The 20,568-nt window shown below is 43.0% G+C and overlaps 3 non-coding genes across 3 annotated transcripts; all 3 read right to left on the reverse strand.

The window, feature by feature from the left end:
• Positions 1 to 4,908: 4,908 nt before the first annotated feature.
• On the reverse strand, positions 4,909 to 4,976 carry LOC146044512 (small nucleolar RNA SNORD50). The gene has a single exon (XR_014464949.1). It is a non-coding gene; the product is annotated as a small nucleolar RNA SNORD50 (small nucleolar RNA).
• Positions 4,977 to 6,549: 1,573 nt separating this feature from the next.
• On the reverse strand, positions 6,550 to 6,637 carry LOC146044505 (small nucleolar RNA SNORD35). Its single transcript, XR_014464941.1, has one exon. It is a non-coding gene; the product is annotated as a small nucleolar RNA SNORD35 (small nucleolar RNA).
• Positions 6,638 to 8,019: 1,382 nt separating this feature from the next.
• Positions 8,020 to 8,087, reverse strand: LOC146044513 (small nucleolar RNA SNORD50). The gene has a single exon (XR_014464950.1). It is a non-coding gene; the product is annotated as a small nucleolar RNA SNORD50 (small nucleolar RNA).
• Between the last annotated feature and the right edge of the window lie 12,481 nt (positions 8,088 to 20,568).

A 20,568-nucleotide genomic window follows, 5' to 3' on the forward strand; every position in this document is an offset into this window, starting at 1 on the left:
AAATACAAGGGAGGTGAATCGCTACTTCAATCCAACTGCTGTATATATGACTGCCAGATTGAATTTCTCTTTGGAGACCATTTATGTCCGAGGCCTTTTTGTATGGTAACCATTGTGGCATACCTACTGTGCAATACCAGCACAAAATTGTTGTCATTTCCTCAGGGGAACTGAATCATTTTTCTGCCTATGATCACTGGTAATCGTACCTTTGAGAATACAGTGCATAAATGATAAACTAACGTGTGATATAATAATTTTTATCCCTTAAACAATTATAGTTTAAGGATCACACTACATACCAAATAAATCCTAAATAATTAATTTTTCTTATTGTGCCATCTATTTTAATAAAAGTCTCTAATAAAAGCTATGTTTTAAAATAATCACTTAATCTAGTCAAATTTAAAAAGGAGTGCGCCCAAAAAGCGTTTTTTCTGTCTTTGTCAGCTCTTTCCTGACCAAAACCCCAGTGTATTAGCATTGAATCTAAACGCAGGGCGCACCGCCAACCCCATAACTACAAATAATTTTGTTAAGTAGTTTCTATAAGTTGGTTATATATCAAAATAAAATTATCTGTCCAGTCTGTGCGGATCTACACACCCTTGTTCACGTAACGTTCCGTGAAACAAAGTTATGGTTCAGTGGAGTGATCATACTCTCATTCTGCAGAAATAAATCTAAGAGCCTTTCCATAGAGACTTCCAACAGCAATTTAGAGAAGGAACTTGAACTTTGCGTATTGTTGTGTTAAGGTATATGATACTGTAAGGTATTTGTATAATTTCTTATGTCATGCGATGTCTTATTAATATGTATACAATATTTGTGGTAAATTAACCATTATATATATAGCTTGGAGAGTGAATAGCTTGGAAGTTGGGAGATGCATTAGGTGGCTGTAAAATAAATATTGTGTTGATATTTATTAATTGTAAATTATATTGTGTATAAATAAAGTTTTGTTAAACTTTTATCCAAGCTGGTACAAGATACTTTTAGGGTCATTACAGAAACAAGACCAAGGGGTGTTTCCAGTGGGTGCCGGACGGGGTCCCGACAGTCGGGATCCTGACAGGCATTCACCCGACGTTGGAATTTGTTGCGCTCGCCATGCTGTCTGGGTCCCTCCAGTCTGGATAATGACTGTCGGGATCCCGACTATCAGACCCCTATACCACACCCATTTTCAGTTGCATGCTGGGCAATCTCACAGAACTATTCTGGGTTACATTTAACTATAAAGCAGCCATGAAGATGTTGATTTCACATTTATCCCCCTTCTCACCGAAGTAGATTGTTAAATACCCGTGCTTGTGACATATATCTTATATGTATATAATATCTATTTATATGGCACAGTCACCAGTGTGGCAAGGTTGAACTTTAGTGGGCACTTCAGATCAACCCATGGAAAGTTAGCAATGATGTTGCTCTGGCATGGTTGGCAGCTAATGCCAACTATAGAGATCAGAGGACTTGTTTTCAGGGGCATGTATAGTGTGTACATGTGAAGAGAACATGGCACATGGTCCCCAGGCATCCCCAGGGCATGTGACAGTAACCCCCAAATGGAGGGGAGATGCCCGCACACACCCGCCCCTCCCCCACCACCCATACAGGAGAGTTCAGAAAAGCATGCGCTCAGAGCGGGCTACTCCGTGCAGTGAATGGGGGAGTGCGGCAATAGCTGTGACCTCCCACACTGACATGTCTGCAGACAATCACAAAATCCAGTGGAGGAACCACCGCTGAGTACGGGTGGCGACTGCGCTCATACTCCCCAGTGTGGAAAGTGCCAGCAGAGGAACAGGCTGGCTGTGTGCGTGGGTCTCTCAGTAGCAGCGCCATGGTCCCTGGGATTACTGCACTTTATCTCCATGGTTGTGGGATTCTGCTGTCACATGGCAGAGATCTGTCACTGAAGATTGTCATCCCCACTGAGCATCGGTGCTGTGCTCACACCTGTACAGGGATCACATGCTGAAGGATGATTGTGTCACTTTTCCTTTTCAGGCCGTATAATCAGAAAGTGGCAAATTTTTGGTTTGCATTTTTTTGTGGATGGACAATGACATTTTTAAAGCCTGTTCTTAGCAAATACCTAGAACCTGCCAAGTTTCAAGATTGTAGGCCTTGTGGTTTGAAATCTTAGTTTTAAATATCTATGGGCCGCATTTATCAAGTAATATTTGCGGCTAAATCCCTGAAAACACCCGTTTTCGGGGGTTAACTGCAAATATTAAGTATCCCCCAAATGTATTAAAGGGGGACCGCAGCAGGAATCTCTATGTATCAACATCGGGCAGCCCGGCTTCGCACCCCTGGGCTATCGCCATTCTGATATGGCGATAGCCCATTGTAGCCTATGGCTACACATCGCATGAGTGGCAATGCGGTCAGCGGGGTCGCGCGGGGGGGGGGTTAGCGCATAACCGTGCATGCGCAGAACCCCCGGCTTCCGGGTCAGGGCTTCGCAATTCTTAAGGTGCTCATACATGGTGCGAAAATCACATGCGTTTTGCACACGATGAGAACAGGTGGCAGTACAAAAACTTGGTGCGGCACATACTTTTTGTACTGTGCGATGATTCCCGCGGGAGCGTGCATCGCATGGTGCAAGCGCACCATGTATGGGCACCTTTACAATTTGTTAGAGGCAAATCATTGTGGAAACACACTGCAACATTGTGACTGTTACTGGCAATATACCACAACTTCAGCTTAGAACCAAGAATTAAACCAGGTTTTAATCTTTGCTACATGGTTTGTTAGAGCCAGCCGACTGCTGCTACGATTCGTAGGTTTTGCAGACAAGATTGTGCATTGGGTGTAAGTTTTAATAGGACAATCTGATTGTATGAGCAATCATATGGGCTTTAAAAGCAATGAAAGTCACTGATCATGGCCCTTAATTACATTTGATCGCAATACAAATTTGTTCTTAAAATGGGCAAAACCATACAGGTGGGGCGGATGTAACATGTTCAGAGAGAGTTACATTTGGGTGGGTTGTGTTGAAACTGAAATCTAAATTGCAGTGTAAAAATAATGCAGCCAGTATTTACCCTGCACAGAAACAAAATAACTCACACAAATCTAACTCTCTCTATACATGTTACATCTACCCCACCTGCAGTGCACATGGGTTTGTTCATTTTGAGAACAAATTTGTACTGTGATCAGATCTGACTAAGGGCCCACATGTGCACCAAATGATCTGAGGGCCAACCTCCCAACCCGCAGGACCACGCATCGTAATGACATTATGCATGATCTGTCTGTGTGGATCAGGCAGACATAGTTCAGATGTATGGCCCCCTTTAATTGAAAGGCATCACTACAAGACAAACCCTTAACCCTATTCCAATAAGGCAGAATTAGTTTGACAAGTGTGTGCACCATGATTGTATGGTGTGTGTGGTACAAACACTAGAGTTTGTGTTATCTAGAACCACTAGTCCGTGTAACCACAATGCACTCCAAGACTCTGCTTTGGCATCATATTCCCACCTACACAACTCTTTCACTGACTCCTGTGAATACGAAGGTGCTGACCAAGCAGTGAAGTTGCCCATTGCTTCCAGTTGATTGCAATTTAACATTGTTTAAAAATGGACAGCAGCTGATTGGATGTTAGGGGCACCTTCCACACTGCTTGATACAACCCATCCCTGTCCAAGCCTGCAGCTAGCTCCACCTTTCTCATACACAAAGTGAGCACTGGAGTGGCCAAGGGGAAATACGTCACGCTTGCATTTGCACCAGAGGGGTGTAGCTGATCAATATCTGCATGTGCTTTTGGATCAGGCCCTTAGGCCATCTGCATGTCCCTGTATTCTTGTACATTTGTGAACAGGGCTTAACAATTTATTTAAATCTAAGAGACAGGATGAAGCTGTCACTTGGTCACATGCTCTTTCCCACAACTGATAACCCCTACTCTTCCCTCCCCATGTACGGTAACTGGAACAGCCATGCAGTGCGGTTGACAACCCACCCGGCTGTATCAGAGCAGGTCCATGACATTGCCATTTCAAAACTTGAGGCTGCTTGCAAGCCAAGTTTACGGTATGGCAGCCAATCAAGAGCTACCAGTACTGCTTCTAATCGCCAAATCACAAGCTCCAGTTGGTTTTGAATATCCATGATGGGGACCTGCTCTGATACAGCCGGGTGGGGGTTGTCCACTGCTCTGCCCATCTGTTGCCATTAACACAAGTGCACCACTCAGCCCAGCGCAGTCTGATTTGTGGCAAATCTAGTTACCAGGAAGCAGAATGCTATGGGTTTTGTTGAACCCCGTTTGTGATAACTTTAATTGCAACATGAGTTTATGCCTGATCCCCTTGTAAGCCCTACTTTTATGTATGATGTGTAACACCAGCCCCATACAGCACTGAATGTGGCATCATGTAAGTAGTATCTCTGAACCAGATGCAAGCAACACCTTGTGGGACTGGAACATTCATCCAACATGTCACCATGTTAATTCCCAGCATCATGCTAAGACCAGATGTTGAATGTTGTTCACCCCAATACACAGGCCAACGCCAGTTCATTTTCTAAAAACTTTTATTGTAATTGTCACAAAATAGTAACACATCTTCCTAGCAGATGAACACATCGCAGCTCCTGCTCCATCCAGTTTGCGTTTCCCTGCAGAAAGAAAGAGGATATTGTTAGGTCTGTAGGGACTGCATTGTGTACTGCAAGTGGCCTAGCCTGTCTCAGAACGTGTAAATGTTCTCATACAGAAGTCAAACAATGACACATGGGTTAATAGGTCACAACTTACCAGTCAGCTTCTTTTCCATGTTTGCGGGCCAGCATACTGCAAGATAAAGAACATTTCAGTCCAATATTCACCATTGTCTGAGTGTCAGTAATACAGGAGGGGAACAGAACTCAGCAGTCAGATCCATAATAGTGTGTCATCACAAGTCAGGTTCGAGATAGACTCATCATCGTTCAGGTATAACCAGGTGAGACCAGCCATTAGCCAGTAATTCCTATGCTTATTATATGTATGTTTTTTAATATATCCCAGTGTCAGTGTCCCTCTGTAAACATACATATTAAAAGAAACATACATATAATACATACATATAATAAGAGCAATCCCAAGCATATAAGAACTGCCACAGTGAAAGCCTCTTTAATAATGACTAAATACTATAAACTCCAGTGGTAACATAACTGCTGGCTAAATTGTGGGTATGGGTGAAAACCGGACCAGGACAAAACCCCCGGACCGCCGGACCGGACATCAAACTCTGCATTTTGGAGCTTGTACCCTCCGGTCCGGGGGTGTCCTGTCCGGGGGGCTGCCTGTGACACCTGTCACCAGGTAGAGGAGGAGGGGGAGAATAAAGCCTCCCTGTATGGTCCGGGCATGTAGCAAAAACCGGACGGTCCGAACCACACTGGGAAGCTGTAATCTCCCCTCCCCCATGACCTTGGGGATAGCTATCACAGGGACCCCCCGGACAAGACCCCTCCTGGACAGGACACCGACCGGACCCTACAAGCTCCGGACTGCAGATTGTGATGTCCTGTCCGGTGGTCCGGAGTCTAGTCCGGGTCCGGTTTTTACATAGTCCCCTAAATTGTAGCATATTAGCAGCAGAAAGTAGCAACTTATAATAAAGGCAAATTGAAGCCAAGAACTGTGAAATAAGCTGACACACACACACACACACACACACACACACACACACACACGTTCATCCTTTTCTTCTCATTTTAAATTTATTGTACACATTTCTTTTCATTCTTTATCACACTTATCTATCTTTTAAATATTTCACTCTGAGCAGGGCTATTTTTCTGCAGGCTCCGGCAGGAACTGAGGCCCTTATTCTAGTCCACTCTTTCTGACAAGATATTTCTTAATATTGTGATTGCAGTTAAATATCAATGTCCATTTAAATGTGCAAATAGTGAAAGTTTCCCAGCAATGTCTACAGTATCAACATATTTAATCAGAGCATTGTAGCTTGTTGTATAAACATAGTAATTTCAAGCACATAGAACAAGTTACAAATTATACAGATGGAACCGCTCTATCCATCCGGCTCGCCAAGGCGCACTGGAGATTGTATTGTGTGTGTCTGCGATGCTCACGTGCCTCATTTGTGGCAATGGAAGTGGGAGCATGTGAGTCACTTGCTAGCCAGAAATGTATTGCTGGCAAAATGGATGACAGCAGTTCCATCCATTTATTGTTCCTTAGGGCCGAAATCTACTTTACCAATGTCAGAGATAGGTGTCTGAGGAATCTGACACTAGGAATGCTGGGGAAGGAGGGGGGGGGTGGATTTGTAAATGAACTCACTAGGATCAGTAATATTTGCGGACATTTGAAATAGTTTCAGCCTGATTTAGTCACTTATGTTGACAAGACCCTCATGTCAACATACCCAACAAGGCAGCGGCTCCTGTCCTCTGAAGTGCAAAGCATCACTCTGTAGACACTATAAAGAAACATAATGGAGATCACTCACAGAACAGAGGACACTAACCTACAGCACAAGTCTAGATGTTTATGTAGCATCAGCAAATCCATTTGGCATTATCGTCAGAGTCTCCATTGAGGCTTGGAAGACCATCGTGAAAATGGGTGTGGTATGATTCAGCGACAGTCGGGATCCCGACAGTCATTATCCCGACGTCAGGATCCCGACTGCCTGGTCTCAGACAGCGTGGCCAGCACAACAAATCCCCTTGCAGGCTCGCTGCGCTCGCCACGCTGCGCTCGCCACGCTGCGCTCGTCACACTGCCGGCACAGTGGCGAGCTATGCCGGCACAGTGGCGAGCTATGCTCGCCACCTATTCTATTCTCCCTCTATGGGGGTCGTGGACCCCCACGAGGGAAAATAGCCGACGGCCGTCGGGAACCCGGCCGTCGGTATTTTAACAGTCGGGATCCCGACGTCGGGACTGTCGGGACCCTGTCCAGCACCCCATGAGAATAAACATAATTTGCACTAGAGTCCAGAACCTTGATATTCCCAGCACCTACAGTAACATACAGATTACTAATTCCAAAACACAGCTTGTGTCTTGTACCCGTGTTAGAATTAATTTCTATGGTTACTAGTTTGACTGGTCTACGACATAAGCGTAGTGCAATTTTAACAAAGCAATTATGACTAAAGGGGTGTACACACAGCAGGCTACACAATATTGATTAAGGCGATTTTGGTTTAGCTTATGGGTGATTGAGAAGGCTGATTTCGCCATAGCTTCACACAGTAAATTTGTGCTCATACACTAGTGTGATTTTGGCCCTTTTCATCCGATTTTGAGACATTGGGCCAAGAAATCTGATGAAAAGGGTCCAAATTGCATTTGTTTAACCTCTGATTCCGATGTACAGTCCCAGAGAAGTTGCAGTAGTGCACAGTCTATTTGGCCAGGCAATCGTGACACTGCACATTGACATTGCCCAGTGTACAGTACACAAATTCTGGCTATTCTTGCTAGACACGTTTGACTATTGTGCTGCTTGTACACAGCTTGTCCATTTTGGCTTAGTACACTAAGTGACTGACTGTGAATTGGCCATAGGCCAAGTAGTGTGTCAAACTTGACCTGCCTGCCCTGTTTTTTGCCAGGCAATAGTGACGCCATGTAATGCCATCACCCGCAGTGTACAATGCGAATCTGGCTAGTCAAAACCGCTGGGCCAAATCTCACCATGTGTACATCCTTTTAATCTGCATAGGGGGAACTGCTGGCACTGCATGATTACTAGGTGGAATGGGATGGCTATTTGATGCATGGCAGGGCTTTTGAACTGCAACCTGCTACTTTTACAGATCAGTTGGCCAGTAAGCACAGAGGAAGTCAGGCATCAGTTATAGACCAAATTGTTCTGCTTGGATCTAGCAGTCTCATATTTGTTACAACTCATGTAAAGTAACAGAAAACCAATGACATTTTTTTTAGATGCGGTGTATTGTCCCACATACTGGCAGAAGGTCCTGTTTCAATTGAGCTCGAAGAGCTTGAATTCAGCAGTCAGATCCATAAAGTTGTGTCATCACAAGTCAGGTTTGAGATAGACTCATCATTGTTCAAGTACTAAACATGATACTGGCCATTATGTAACCAGTGCAGTGGAAAAATGCAGGCATAAGTAGGCGTAAGCAGGTCTAACCCCAGTCATTCCAGACTGTATGATGAATCAATGTGACTACACAAAGCTAGGACAGGCTGCACATACCTGGGGTTATGATGGGAGGTCCAGTCATATAGCAGTCAGCTAGTCCGTACAGGGCCGTCTTTTCATATGGGCTTAATGGGCACTTGCCCAGGGGCCCAGGTGTATAAGGGCCCTATTCTGATAGCTGACGATCCTCTTTTTCCAGGAATACCAGAATTTTGAAAATCGGCTCTGTGGAACTGGAGATATCCAACTTCAAAGCAGCAGTCCACATCCGACCTGTTAATTGCAATTCCCAGTGATATTTCTCAGGTTCTCTCTGACTTAGTTTTTCTGACACTAGCAGTTTGTCTCTATCATGCCAAGAACCAGAGATATCAGCCGTCCAGCAGCCGGTCCCTGCTTCAGCTCCAAACGTCTGGTGTACAGTTTTATATTTCTGTCAATGGATTGCTCTGGCTCCTGATCTCTGATCCCCAAATCCCCAGCACCTCCGGAAAGTTGAAAGGTTTTTATACTATTAAAGGCTAAGAAATCTATTTCCAAATAATGGCGATATTTGCAGTCCAAGCTGCACTTCCATGGGAAAATGACGAATATTAAGCCCACTCCATTATCCAACCCTCCCCTGCGTATAAAACACCCCCTAGCTCCCTGGAAGTCATTTACAAGGGACCCTTCATTCAGCTCAGTGCCCCTTCCACACGTTAGTGTTCACCCTCCCACCACCTGTGCAGTAAAGGAGTAATTAGCAGAAGTTACTGCTCCAGGTCCTACATGTTGAGTGGAAGATAGAGCACCCCCTGCCACCCGTGGGACATCAAAGCTGCTGCTGATAGCACCCCCCACCCCTAGGAGGGGAGAATGGGTAAGGGCCCCAGTGCATTGTTTTGCCCAGGGTCCCACACTGCTGTTAAGATGGCCCTGACTCCGTAGGGAAGTCCTCTTCTGTGAGTAACCAAATCCTAGAACAAAACATCAAATTATTCAAGCAACTTATCATTTATGGGAGAATTTGATTATACAAGATGTGGTCATTTACTGTGATGGGAGTTTTGACTTCATTAAGTTACAGTGAAAGGCAGCTCATTGTGGGTAGGCACTCCCTTGTGATATGCCTTAATCAGATGCAAATCTGCCATAATTGCTGTCAAAACCATAGAAGTGTAGGAGCCTGCCTGCACCCCATATATAGATGGAACACAGTATAGATGTTCATTTGTGGAAATAAATGGAAAGAAAAAAAAGCTGGGGTACTGTACTTATAGTGGCAGTGCTGGCAATCTACACAACTAAGGGAACCGCAATTACATGCATGGCATCTGAACTGCAACCCGGTACTTTCACAGATCAGGTGTTTGAGCTAAACCCCACTGCTGCAAATAAGTGAAGGTTGTGTCCAACAGTCCACTAGCTGGGTTGCTCTGTATGTAACCCCCGCCACCCTACCAGTTGGAATGGAAGCACACAGGGAGTCAGGCTGCAGTTATAGGTCAAACTTCTCTGCTTCGTTCCACCCATCTCATTTGGGACAATTCACATAAAGGAACAGAAAACCAAATAAAACTCCTTAAGACATGCAGTTAGTGTTCCAAATACCAGTAGGAAGCCCAGTTACAATTGAGCTCTAGTAAAGAGCTTGAACACAGATCCATAAAGTTGTGTCATCACATGTCAGGTTCGGGATAGACTCATCATTGTTTAAGTACTAAACTTGTTGCCCACCATCATCAGGGGTATAGGGACAGCGGAGTCGGTGGAGCACGAGCTCTGGGTGCCGAGACATCAAAGGGTGCCAGAGCTGTGCTGCCCTTTCCCCCACTCCCGCCCCCGCCCGCTCCCTGCTCTGCCCGGCTGAGCGGCTGAGCTCAGCTGCCCTGTCCGCAGCTATTAAGTCTCCTACTGGACCGCTAGCCAATAGTGCCTATTGGCTAGCGGTCCGGCTGGAGACTTAATTGAAAATAGCTGCGGACAGAGGCAGCTCAGCCAGGAAGAGCAGGGGGGGGAGGGGAAGCGGGTGGGGGCCCCCTTGGCAATGAGCAAATTTAGTCCCCCTTGGCAAAGAGCTATTTCCGTCCCTCTTGGCATTGAGCATGAAGCCCCTTGGCATCAAGCATTAAGCTCCTAGCAATGAGCATGGAGGTAGTGGCACTTATGTGTCAGATGTGTAATGGGCATTACGGTTTGTTATATAGTATGTAAAGGGCATTACGCTTTGTTATATAGCATGTAATGGCATTACAGTTTGCTATATAGTATATAATGGGCATCATGTGTGGCCTTATGTGTAATTGGCATTACGGCATTTGACTTTATGTGTAATGGGTATGACAAAGTTTGCTAAAATGTGCAATGGGCATTATGGTTTGTGGTATAATGTTAGGCGAAACAAGCTCTTGCTCCGGGCACAGTAGCTACACCACTAACTATCATATAACCCCAGTTCAGCTGCTGACAGATGTAAGCTTAAGCAGGTCCGTAACAGGATGCAACAAGTTTTTTTTAAAGAGAAAATGAAGCACTGCATTGGGAGCAAGTAGACTTTATAAAATGGATTTATTTATTCTATTTTCGAAACATTTGTAGCAAATCTATTCACTAGCTCAAACATGTAAGATACATTTTTCATACATTTAAAATGTACACATTTATTTTCCTACACAAACAATGTGCAAATCATTTGAAAAAAAAAAGCAAGAAAAAAAAACCATACAAAATTGAATAAAAAATGTATAAAAAGATTTTTCAGGTGTGCACTGTCTTTTTGGCTGTATATGTTTCCACAGATATTTAATGGATATAGGGGGATAGGGGCCCTATTCAATTAAGTCTTCCCTGACAACATTGAACAGTGGATCTCAGCAAAATGGGCCTGACTTCACAAGCAGTCCGGCTAAGTCTGCCAAGAACGGCCAGGACATGACAAGCTCCGGGCCGCAGCTCGCCAGATTCCCGGACGCTTCTCGTGGCCATGCCCACTTCTCGTCCTGCGGCAGGCGGGACATTGAATCCCACCTGCAAATTCTCGGTCAAGCAGACCGAGAACAGAACAGGGTCATGGCTGTCGGGCCAGACTGACCTTCATGACCCAACATTGAATACCCCCATATTGTCTCCAAACTCTATGAAAAGTTGGACTATTCTCACAATATCCTGCTTTTATGGTCTAGAGCCTTGATGGATAACCTTGACACTCCAGCTGTTGTTGAAATACACATCCCAGCATGCTCTGCTTCAGTTTTGCTACTTGGCCATGCTAAATCTGATGCAGAGCATGCTGGGATGTGTAGTTCAACAACAGCTGGAGTGTCAAGGTTAGCCATCAAGGGTCCAGAGCAGTGGTAGCCAACTCCAGTCCTCAAGAGCTACCAACAGTTCACATTTTCCAGACAACCTAGCTGCTGCAAATGTGCACTCGTTACTCACTGACACATTTTAAAAGATCCACAGGTGGAGCTTATTACTTCACTTGGGAATCTATGAGGAGATCTGGAAAACATTAACTGTTGGTAGCTCTCGAGGACTGGAGTTGGCTACCCCAGGTCTAGAGTCACAATACTTTATGTAGCATCTAGATTTTTGGTGGTAGGAGAAAGGCAGTTAGAGCTGTATCCTAATATGGGTTTCCCCACTAGCACATTTCACATTCATATGAACATTTTCATATGAACAGGTTTTGTCCAAAAAATGAATATTTCAAAAGTTCCTGTTTTTCTGCTTTAAACTATAGGTACACATCCCAAATGTATTTGTCACAAACTTGGGGTGCACTACCACTCGGGGATTGGCTAGACCTGACACAGGGGCGCGGAGTCTAACCGTGCCGGGGGTTTTCTGCCAGTGACCCCTCCAAGCCGGATATGGGCTTCTGCGGCACCCGACACGTCGGTTGCGGCCCCCTGGTCAGGTTCCCCGTATGAGTGGTGGTAGCTTGTGGAATATGGAGCGTGGTCGTCAAGCCGGGTCAGTAACAGGTGAGTAGATACGGTACCAAGGAATGCAGCACACAGGGAGCAGGCAGGAGAATGGTAACAGAACTAGCCAAGGTCATACACAGGATGTCACGGATGTAGTACACAAGGAGCAGGCAGGAGAATAGTCAGGAGAATAGCCGGAATCATACACTGGTAAACACTGGGTACAGTACACGAGGATCAGGCAGGATAATGGTCAGGAACAAGCCGAGGTCAGATGCAATAATCAGAAGTCTGGAATAGTACAAGGCACTGGAACGCTGGAGCTGGTGTGAACCTATACTCTGGCAGCTTCTGTCTCCCAGAGGCTGCCCTTTATAGGAAGCACAGGGAACCCACAGGTGAACTAATCAATGGGCTGAGCATGCTCAGTTTACACTGAACTCTCCTGCAGCAGAGAGTTACCCAGGTGTAACTAATTAGCTGAGCTCCGATCTCACAGCACAGTTCAGATATACAGAGCTTGTCAGCAGCAAGGACTCCTCCAGGTGCTGTAATTAGCAAAGCTCAGGCCACACAAAACTTCCTTGCAGCATGGAGCAGGCTGAACAGACAGGAGAAGCCACAACCAGGTAAGAAACAATACAATAACTGAATGTTGTGACAGTATTATGGAGTTGAAAGAAGTTGATTCTGTTGCATGGTTTTTAAATGGGACCAGAAAAAGATTTCAAGGACAGCGAAACCCGCAAGGGGACGCGGAATACATTTTAAGTAATCTGCATCCCCTCGCGGGGCTCGCTGCGCTTGCCACGCTATATAAAATCAACTCCATGCCCACTTGGATAGTTGGGGAATGAACAGGACCATTTAACATTGAATCCTATGGAAAATCGCATCGATCACATCGCATGCAATTTAGTTGCATGTAATGCGATGCAATTTTGCCGAAAAATCGGGTCGCATCGCATCTGATTGTATGCCTTGAGTTGAGGTATACAATCATAAAATCGGGTGCCCAGATATTACACAAGTACCAACATTTCATACCCCCTTGTGTTTTGTCCAAATAATGAAAATTTCAAAAGTTCCTGTTTTTCTGCCTTAAACTATAGGTACACATCCCAAATGTATTACGGAGTTGAAAGAAGTTGATTCTGGTGCATGGTTTTTAAATGAGACCAGAAAAACTTTTCACATTCACATGAAAAAATTTCTTAGCCCCGGGTGTCTTGTCCAAAAAATTAAAATTTCTAAAGTTCCTGTTTTTCTGCTTTAAACTATAGGTACACATCCCAAATGTATTACTGAGTTGAAAGAAGTTAATTCTGGTGCATGGTTTTTAAATGGGACCAGAAAAACTTTTCACATTCACATGAAAAAATTTCTAAGCCCTGGGTGTTTTGTCCAAAAAATGAAAATTTCAAAAGTTCCTGTTTTTCTGCCTTACACTATAGGTACACATCCCAAATGTATTACAGAGTTGAAAGAAGTTGATTCTGGTGCATGGTTTTTAAATGAGACCAGAAAAACTTTTCACATTCACATGAAAAAAATTCTAAGCCCCGGGTGTCTTGTCCAAAAAATGAAAATTTCTAAAGTTCGTGTTCTTCTGCCTTAAACTACAGGTACACATCCCAAATGTATTATGGAGTTGAAAGAAGTTGATTCTGGTTTATGGTTTTTGTATGGGACCAGAAAAATTTTTCACATTCACATGAAAAAATTTCTAAGCCCTGGGTGTTTTGTCCAAAAAATGAAAATTTCAAAAGTTCCTGTTTTTCTGCTTTAAACTATAGGTACACATCCCAAATGTAGTACGGAGTTGAAATAAGTTGATTCTGGTGCATGGTTTTTAAATGGGACCAGAAAAACTTTTCACATTCACATGAAAAAATTTCTAAGCCCCGGGTGTTTTGTCCAAAAAATGGAAATGTCAAAAGTTCCTGTTTTGCTGCTTTAAACTATAGGTACACATCCCAAATGTATTACTGAGTTGAAAGAAGTTGATTCGGGTGCATGGTTTTTAAATGGGACCAGAAAAACTTTTCACATTCACATGAAAACATTTCTAAGCCCCGGGGGTTTTGTCCAAAAAATGAAAATTTCAAAAGTTCCTGTTTTTCTGCTTTAAACTACAGGTACACTTCCCAAATGTATTACGGAGTTGAAAGAAATTTATTCTGGTGCATGGTTTTTACATGGGACCAGAAAAACTTTTCACATTCACATGAAAAAATTTCTAAGCACCGGGTGTTTTGTCCAAAAAATGAAAATTTCAAAGTTCCTGTTTTTCTGCCTTAAACTATAGGTACACATCCCAAATGTATTATGGAGTTGAAAGAAGTTGATTCTGGTGCATGTTTTTTAAATGGGACCAGAAAAACTTTTCACATTCATATGAATGTCCAAAAAATGAAAATTTCAAAAGTTCCTGTTTTTCTGCTTTAAACTATAGGTACACATCCCAAATGTATTACTGAGTTGAAAGAAGTTGATTCTGGTGCATGGTTTTTAAATGGGACCAGAAAAACATTTCACATTCACATGAAAAAATTTCTAAGCCCTGGGGGTTTTGTCCAAAAAATTTAAATTTCAAAAGTTCCTGTTTTTCTGCCTTACACTATAGGTACACATCCCAAATGTATTACGGAGTTGAAAGAAGTTGATTCTGGTGCATGGTTTTTAAATGAGACCAGAAAAACTTTTCACATTCACATGAAAAAATTTCTAAGCCCTGGGTGTTTTGTCTAAAAAATGAAAATTTTTCAAAAGTTCCTGTTTTTCTGCTTTAAACTATAGGTACACATCCCAAATGTATTATGGAGTTGAAAGAAGTTGATTCTGGTTTATGGTTTTTAAATGGGACCAGAAATTTTTTTCACATTCACATGAAAAAATTTCTAAGCCCTGAGTGTTTTGTCCAAAAAATGAAAATATCAAAAGTTCCTGATTTTCTGCTTTAAACTATAGGTACACATCCCAAATGTATTACGGAGTTGAATTAAGTTGATTCTGGTGCATGGTTTTTAAATGGGACCAGAAAAACTTTTCACATTCACATTAAAAAATTTCTAAGCCCCGGGGGTTTTGTCCAAATAATGAAAATTTCAAAAGTTCCTGTTTTTCTGCCTTAAACTATAGGTACACATCCCAAATGTATTACGGAGTTGAAAGAAGTTGATTCTGGTGCATGGTTTTTAAATGAGACCAGAAAAACTTTTCACATTCACATGAAAAAATTTCTTAGCCCCGGGTGTCTTGTCCAAAAAATTAAAATTTCTAAAGTTCCTGTTTCTCTGCTTTAAACTATAGGCACACATCCCAAATGTATTACTGAGTTGAAATAAGTTGATTCTGGTGCATGGTTTTTAAATGGGACCAGAAATTTTTTTCACATTCACATGAAATTTTTTTTAAGCCCTGGGTGTTTTGTCCAAAAAATGAAAATTTCAAAAGTTCCTGTTTTTCTGCTTTAAACTATAGGCACACATCCCAAATGTATTACTGAGTTGAAAGAAGTTGATTCTGGTGCATGGTTTTTAAATGAGACCAGAAAAACTTTTCACATTCACATGAAAAAATTTCTAAGCCCCGGATGTCTTGTCCAAAAAATGAAAATTTTAAAAGTTCCTGTTTTTCTGCTTTAAACTATAGGTACACATTCCAAATGTATTACGGAGTTGAAATAAGTTGATTCTGGTGCATGGTTTTTAAATGGGACCAGAAAAACTTTTCACATTCACATGAAAAAATTTCTAAGCCCCGGGTGTTTTGTCCAAAAAATGGAAATGTCAAAAGTTCCTGTTTTTCTGCTTTAAACTATAGGTACACATCCCAAATGTATCATACCCCTTTCACATTGCAGCTGTAACACGCTATATTGCCGTTTTTTTAGTGCTTTAAAACGGTTCCAGCTGCAATGTCAAAGCTACATTGTCAATTTACCGGTTACAGAAAACCGGTATTTTGACACGTGTTAAAAGCAGGATCCTACACGTTTCTGAGCCGTTTTCCCTGCAGTCTGAACAGCTCAGAAACGGTATTTGCTACAAATGATTACCACACTTGATCCCTGCCCACAAGCAGGAAAAAAACCATTTGAAAATACATTCTATGGCTTTCTATGGGTGAAACGGGTTGAATCTGAAAGGTACAAAACGGTATTTAAACTGCAATATACCTTTACATCATGCAATATGAAAGGGGTTTAACTGGCTTTTGACCAGTTTTAAGACACGTTTAGAAAAACGGGTTGAAAGCAGGTTTTTGCAATGTGAAAGGGGTATTACTGAGTTGAAAGAAGTTGATTCTGGTGCATGGTTTTTAAATGGGACCAGAAAAACTTTTCACATTCACATGAAAAAATTTCTAAGCCCCCCGGGGGTTTTGTCCAAATAATGAAAATTTCAAAAGTTCCTGTTTTTCTGCCTTAAACTATAGGTACACATCCCAAATGTATTATGGAGTTGAAAGAAGTTGATTCTGGTGCATGGTTTTTAAATGAGACCAGAAAAACTTTTCACATTCACATGAAAAAATTTGTAAGCCCCGGGTGTCTTGTCCAAAAAATTAAAATTTCTAAAGTTCCTGTTTCTCTGCTTCAAACTATAGGCACACATCCCAAATGTATTACTGAGTTGAAATAAGTTGATTCTGGTGCATGGTTTTTAAATGGGACCAGAATTTTTTTTCACATTCACATGAAAAAAATTTTAAGCCCTGGGTGTTTTGTCCAAAAAATGAAAATTTCAAAAGTTCCTGTTTTTCTGCTTTAAACTTTAGGTACACATCCCAAATGTATTACGGAGTTGAAAGAAGTTGATTCTGGTGCATGGTTTTTAAATGGGACCAGAAAAACTTTTCACATTCACATGAAAAAATTTCTAAGCCCCGGGTGTTTTGTCCAAAAAATGGAAATGTCAAAAGTTCCGGTTTTTCTGCTTTAAACTATAGGTACACATCTCCAAATGTATTACTGAGTTGAAAGAAGTTGATTCTGGTGCATGGTTTTTAAATGGGACCAGAAAAACTTTTCACATTCACATGAAAAAATGGTACTCTTTACCTAGAACGGCGCCCACGATGCTCATCGCGGTTGTCGGGCCGAAAATTGCGGTCATCGCGGTGATTGAGGCATCGCGGGTTTTATTTGCGGTCCAAGATGACCGCGATGCCTCAACTTTGTCCTCGGCACCATGTAAAATCGCGGTGATTGAGGCATCGCGGGTGTTATTTGGGTGGACAAGATGCCCGCGATGGCATTGATTCCTCAACTTTTTCATCGGCCCCATTGAAAATCGCGGTCATTGAGGCATCGCGGGTGCTATGTGCGGTACAAGATGACCGCGATGACCGCGATTACGCGATTTCCCGCTCACACTCACATCTGTAATAGGTTGGAATGACCCTGGAATGACCCTAATTCTGCATAATAACATCTGTAATAGGTGGAATGACCCTTAGTCTGCCTAGTTACATCTTGACTGGGTCCGTCTGCATAGGTACTGATGTTTACAGGACAATAACACCATCCCCCTGTCTGAGACCGACCCCCTGTGTCTGCATAGTGACAGATGTTTATAGGACAATAACACAAAAGGGTACATCCCCCTGTCTGAGACCGACCCCCTGTGACAGTTTAAAAGAGCTTCATTTTGTGGGTAGTTTGTTGGTTGAGAGGAGCTGTGGTTTGAGAGAGAGAGATTTCTGCATTTTGATTGATTTGGAGCTGATTATTACTGATTACTGAGAGCCTGCTGCTGATTCCTGTGTCCCTGCTGTTCATTCTGCTGCTGACTCATCGTGATTCCAGAGACTGTGCTGCTGTTTCTGCTGGAGATTGAGGCCCTGCTGCTAATTCGGCCTGCTGGTGATTCTGCTGCTGTTCCTGTCATGGCCATGGCATCTGGATCTGGAGTGACCATGTACTCCTTGCCTCAGACGGAGGCGGAGGCTATCCGATTCCTCCAGGAGCATAAGCTGTTGCCCAAGGAAGCTACTTGCGGCAATGGCCATGCCATGAAGCTGAGTGAGAAGGAGGGGATGTGGCGCTGCCACGTGAAAGCCTGCCGGCAGAAGATTAGTCTCCGCGGGGGCTCTTCATTCCTGGCTGCCGGATGTCTTATGTCAACATCATCCGCTTCATTTTTAACTGGGCCGAGGAGTTGACGACCGGCGACTTCTGTGAGCTGCACCTTGGCATCTCCCCCAAGACAACGGTACTGTATAACAAGTACATGAGGGAGGCGTGCCTCATGGACCTGATGGCTCAGCCCCAGCGGCGCATCGGTGGGCCCGACAAAATAGTTGAGGTCGACGAGACTCTGTTCGTCCGGCGGAAGTCCCATGTCGGCCGTGTGCTACCCCAACAGTGGGTGTTTGGGGGCATCTGCCGGGAAACCGGGCAGTGTTTTGCCACGAAAGTGGCCACCTGGGACGCCCCCACTTTATTGGCTGCCATTGTGGAGCACGTGGAGCCGGGCTCGAGCATCTATAGCGATTGCTGGAGGGCCTACAATACGGAGCAGCTGTAGGCGGCAGGCTTCCAGCACGCTAAAGTGAACCACCGGTATAACTTTGTGGACCCCACAACAGGGGTCCACACACAAAACATTGAGCGGATGTGGGGGGCCGCGAAATGGCGCAATAAACGCCACCGGGGGACGGCCAGACATTTGCTGGAAAGCTACCTCCAGGAGTTTATGTGGAGGAAGAGCCTGGGTATGGACAACACCTTTGAGCGCATATTACATGCATTGACTCTTTTAGATAAAGACGATTAAAACCCCATGGACTGTCATGTTTAATAATTGCAATTTTATGCTACTTCATGTGTCAAGTTAAATGTTATGTATGCTTCTTTACTATGCTTTTTTTGAAAAGTAAATTACTGTCTTTTACCCAAACTTGTCTTTACTGAGTCAGTTGAGTGATTTTGCATGTGTGAGTGAATTTGCATACACACCTGAATTAGGCCCATTTCCTGCTCTTACCCCAAAATAAGTAGTAACATTCCCTGGTATCTTAAGCAGTGTTCACCCATCATGTATCACCCCTTAGCCGTATTGTGTCCCTGTAATTAATCATGTATCACCCCTAGCCGTATTGGGTCCCTGTAATTATTCATGTATCACCCCTGGCCGTATTGTGTCCCTGTAATTTTTGGCTCCCTGTAAATTTGGCCCAAATCATCTGCTGTCACCTCTCACACTGGTTATGTGTGACAGAGGATCACAGCAATCTCATTCTAATATATCACCCCTTGCCCGGGGCTTTCGTTTTGGTCAAAAAATGAAAATTCTAAAAGTTCCTGTTTTTCTGCTTTAAACTCTAGGTATACATAAAAAAGGTATTACTGAGTTGTAAGAAGTGGATTCTGGTGCATGGTTTTGAAACCGCAGTCAGAAAAAAAATCACATCCATATCAACATTTTTATAACCCCCGGGGCTGTCGTTTTGGTCAAAAAATGAAAATTCTAAAAGTTCCTGTTTTTCTGCTTTAAACTCTAGGTACACATCCAAAATGTATTACTGAGTTGAAAGAAGTGGATTCTGGTGCATGGGTTTGAAACCGAAGTCAGAAAAAAAATCACATCCATATCAACATTTTTATAATCCCCGGGGCTGTCGTTTTGGTCAAAAAATGAAAATTCTAAAAGTTCCGATTTTTCTGCTTTAAACTCTAGGTACACATAAAAAAGGTATTACTGAGTTGAAAGAAGTGGATTTTGGTGCATGGTTTTGAAACCGAAGTCAGAAAAAAAATCACATCCATATCAACATTTTTATAACCCCCTGGGCTGTCGTTTTGGTCAAAAAATGAAAATTCTAAAAGTTCCGATTTTTCTGCTTTAAACTCTAGGTACACATCCAAAATGGATTACTGAGTTGAAAGAAGTGGATTCTGGTGCATGGTTTTGAAACCACAGTTAGAAAAAAAATCACATCCATATCAACATTTCTATAACCCCCGGGGCTGTCGTTTTGGTCAAAAAATGAAAATGCTAAAAGTTACGATTTTTCTGCTTTAAACTCTAGGTGCTCATCCAAAATGGATTACTGAGTTGAAAGAAGTGGATTCTGGTGCATGGTTTTGAAACCGCAGTCAGAAAAAAAATCACATCCATATCAACATTTCTATAACCCCCGGGGCTGTCGTTTTGGTCAAAAAATGAAAATTCTAAAAGTTCCGATTTTTCTGCTTTAAACTCTAGGTACACATCCAAAATGTATTACTGAGTTGAAAGAAGTGGATTCTGGTGCATGGTTTTGAAACCGCAGTCAGAAAAAAAATCACATCCATATCAACATTTCTATAACCCCCTGGGCTGTCGTTTTGGTCAAAAAATGAAAATTCTAAAAGTTCCAATTTTTCTGCTTTAAACTCTAGGTACACATCCAAAATGTATTACTGAGTTGAAAGAAGTGGATTCTGGTGCATGGTTTTGAAACCGCAGTCAGAAAAAAAATCACATCCA

Source organism: Crinia signifera, chromosome 19, assembly GCF_055691185.1.
Source record: "Crinia signifera chromosome 19, ASM5569118v1, whole genome shotgun sequence".
NCBI classification, from domain to species: Eukaryota; Metazoa; Chordata; class Amphibia; order Anura; family Myobatrachidae; genus Crinia; species Crinia signifera.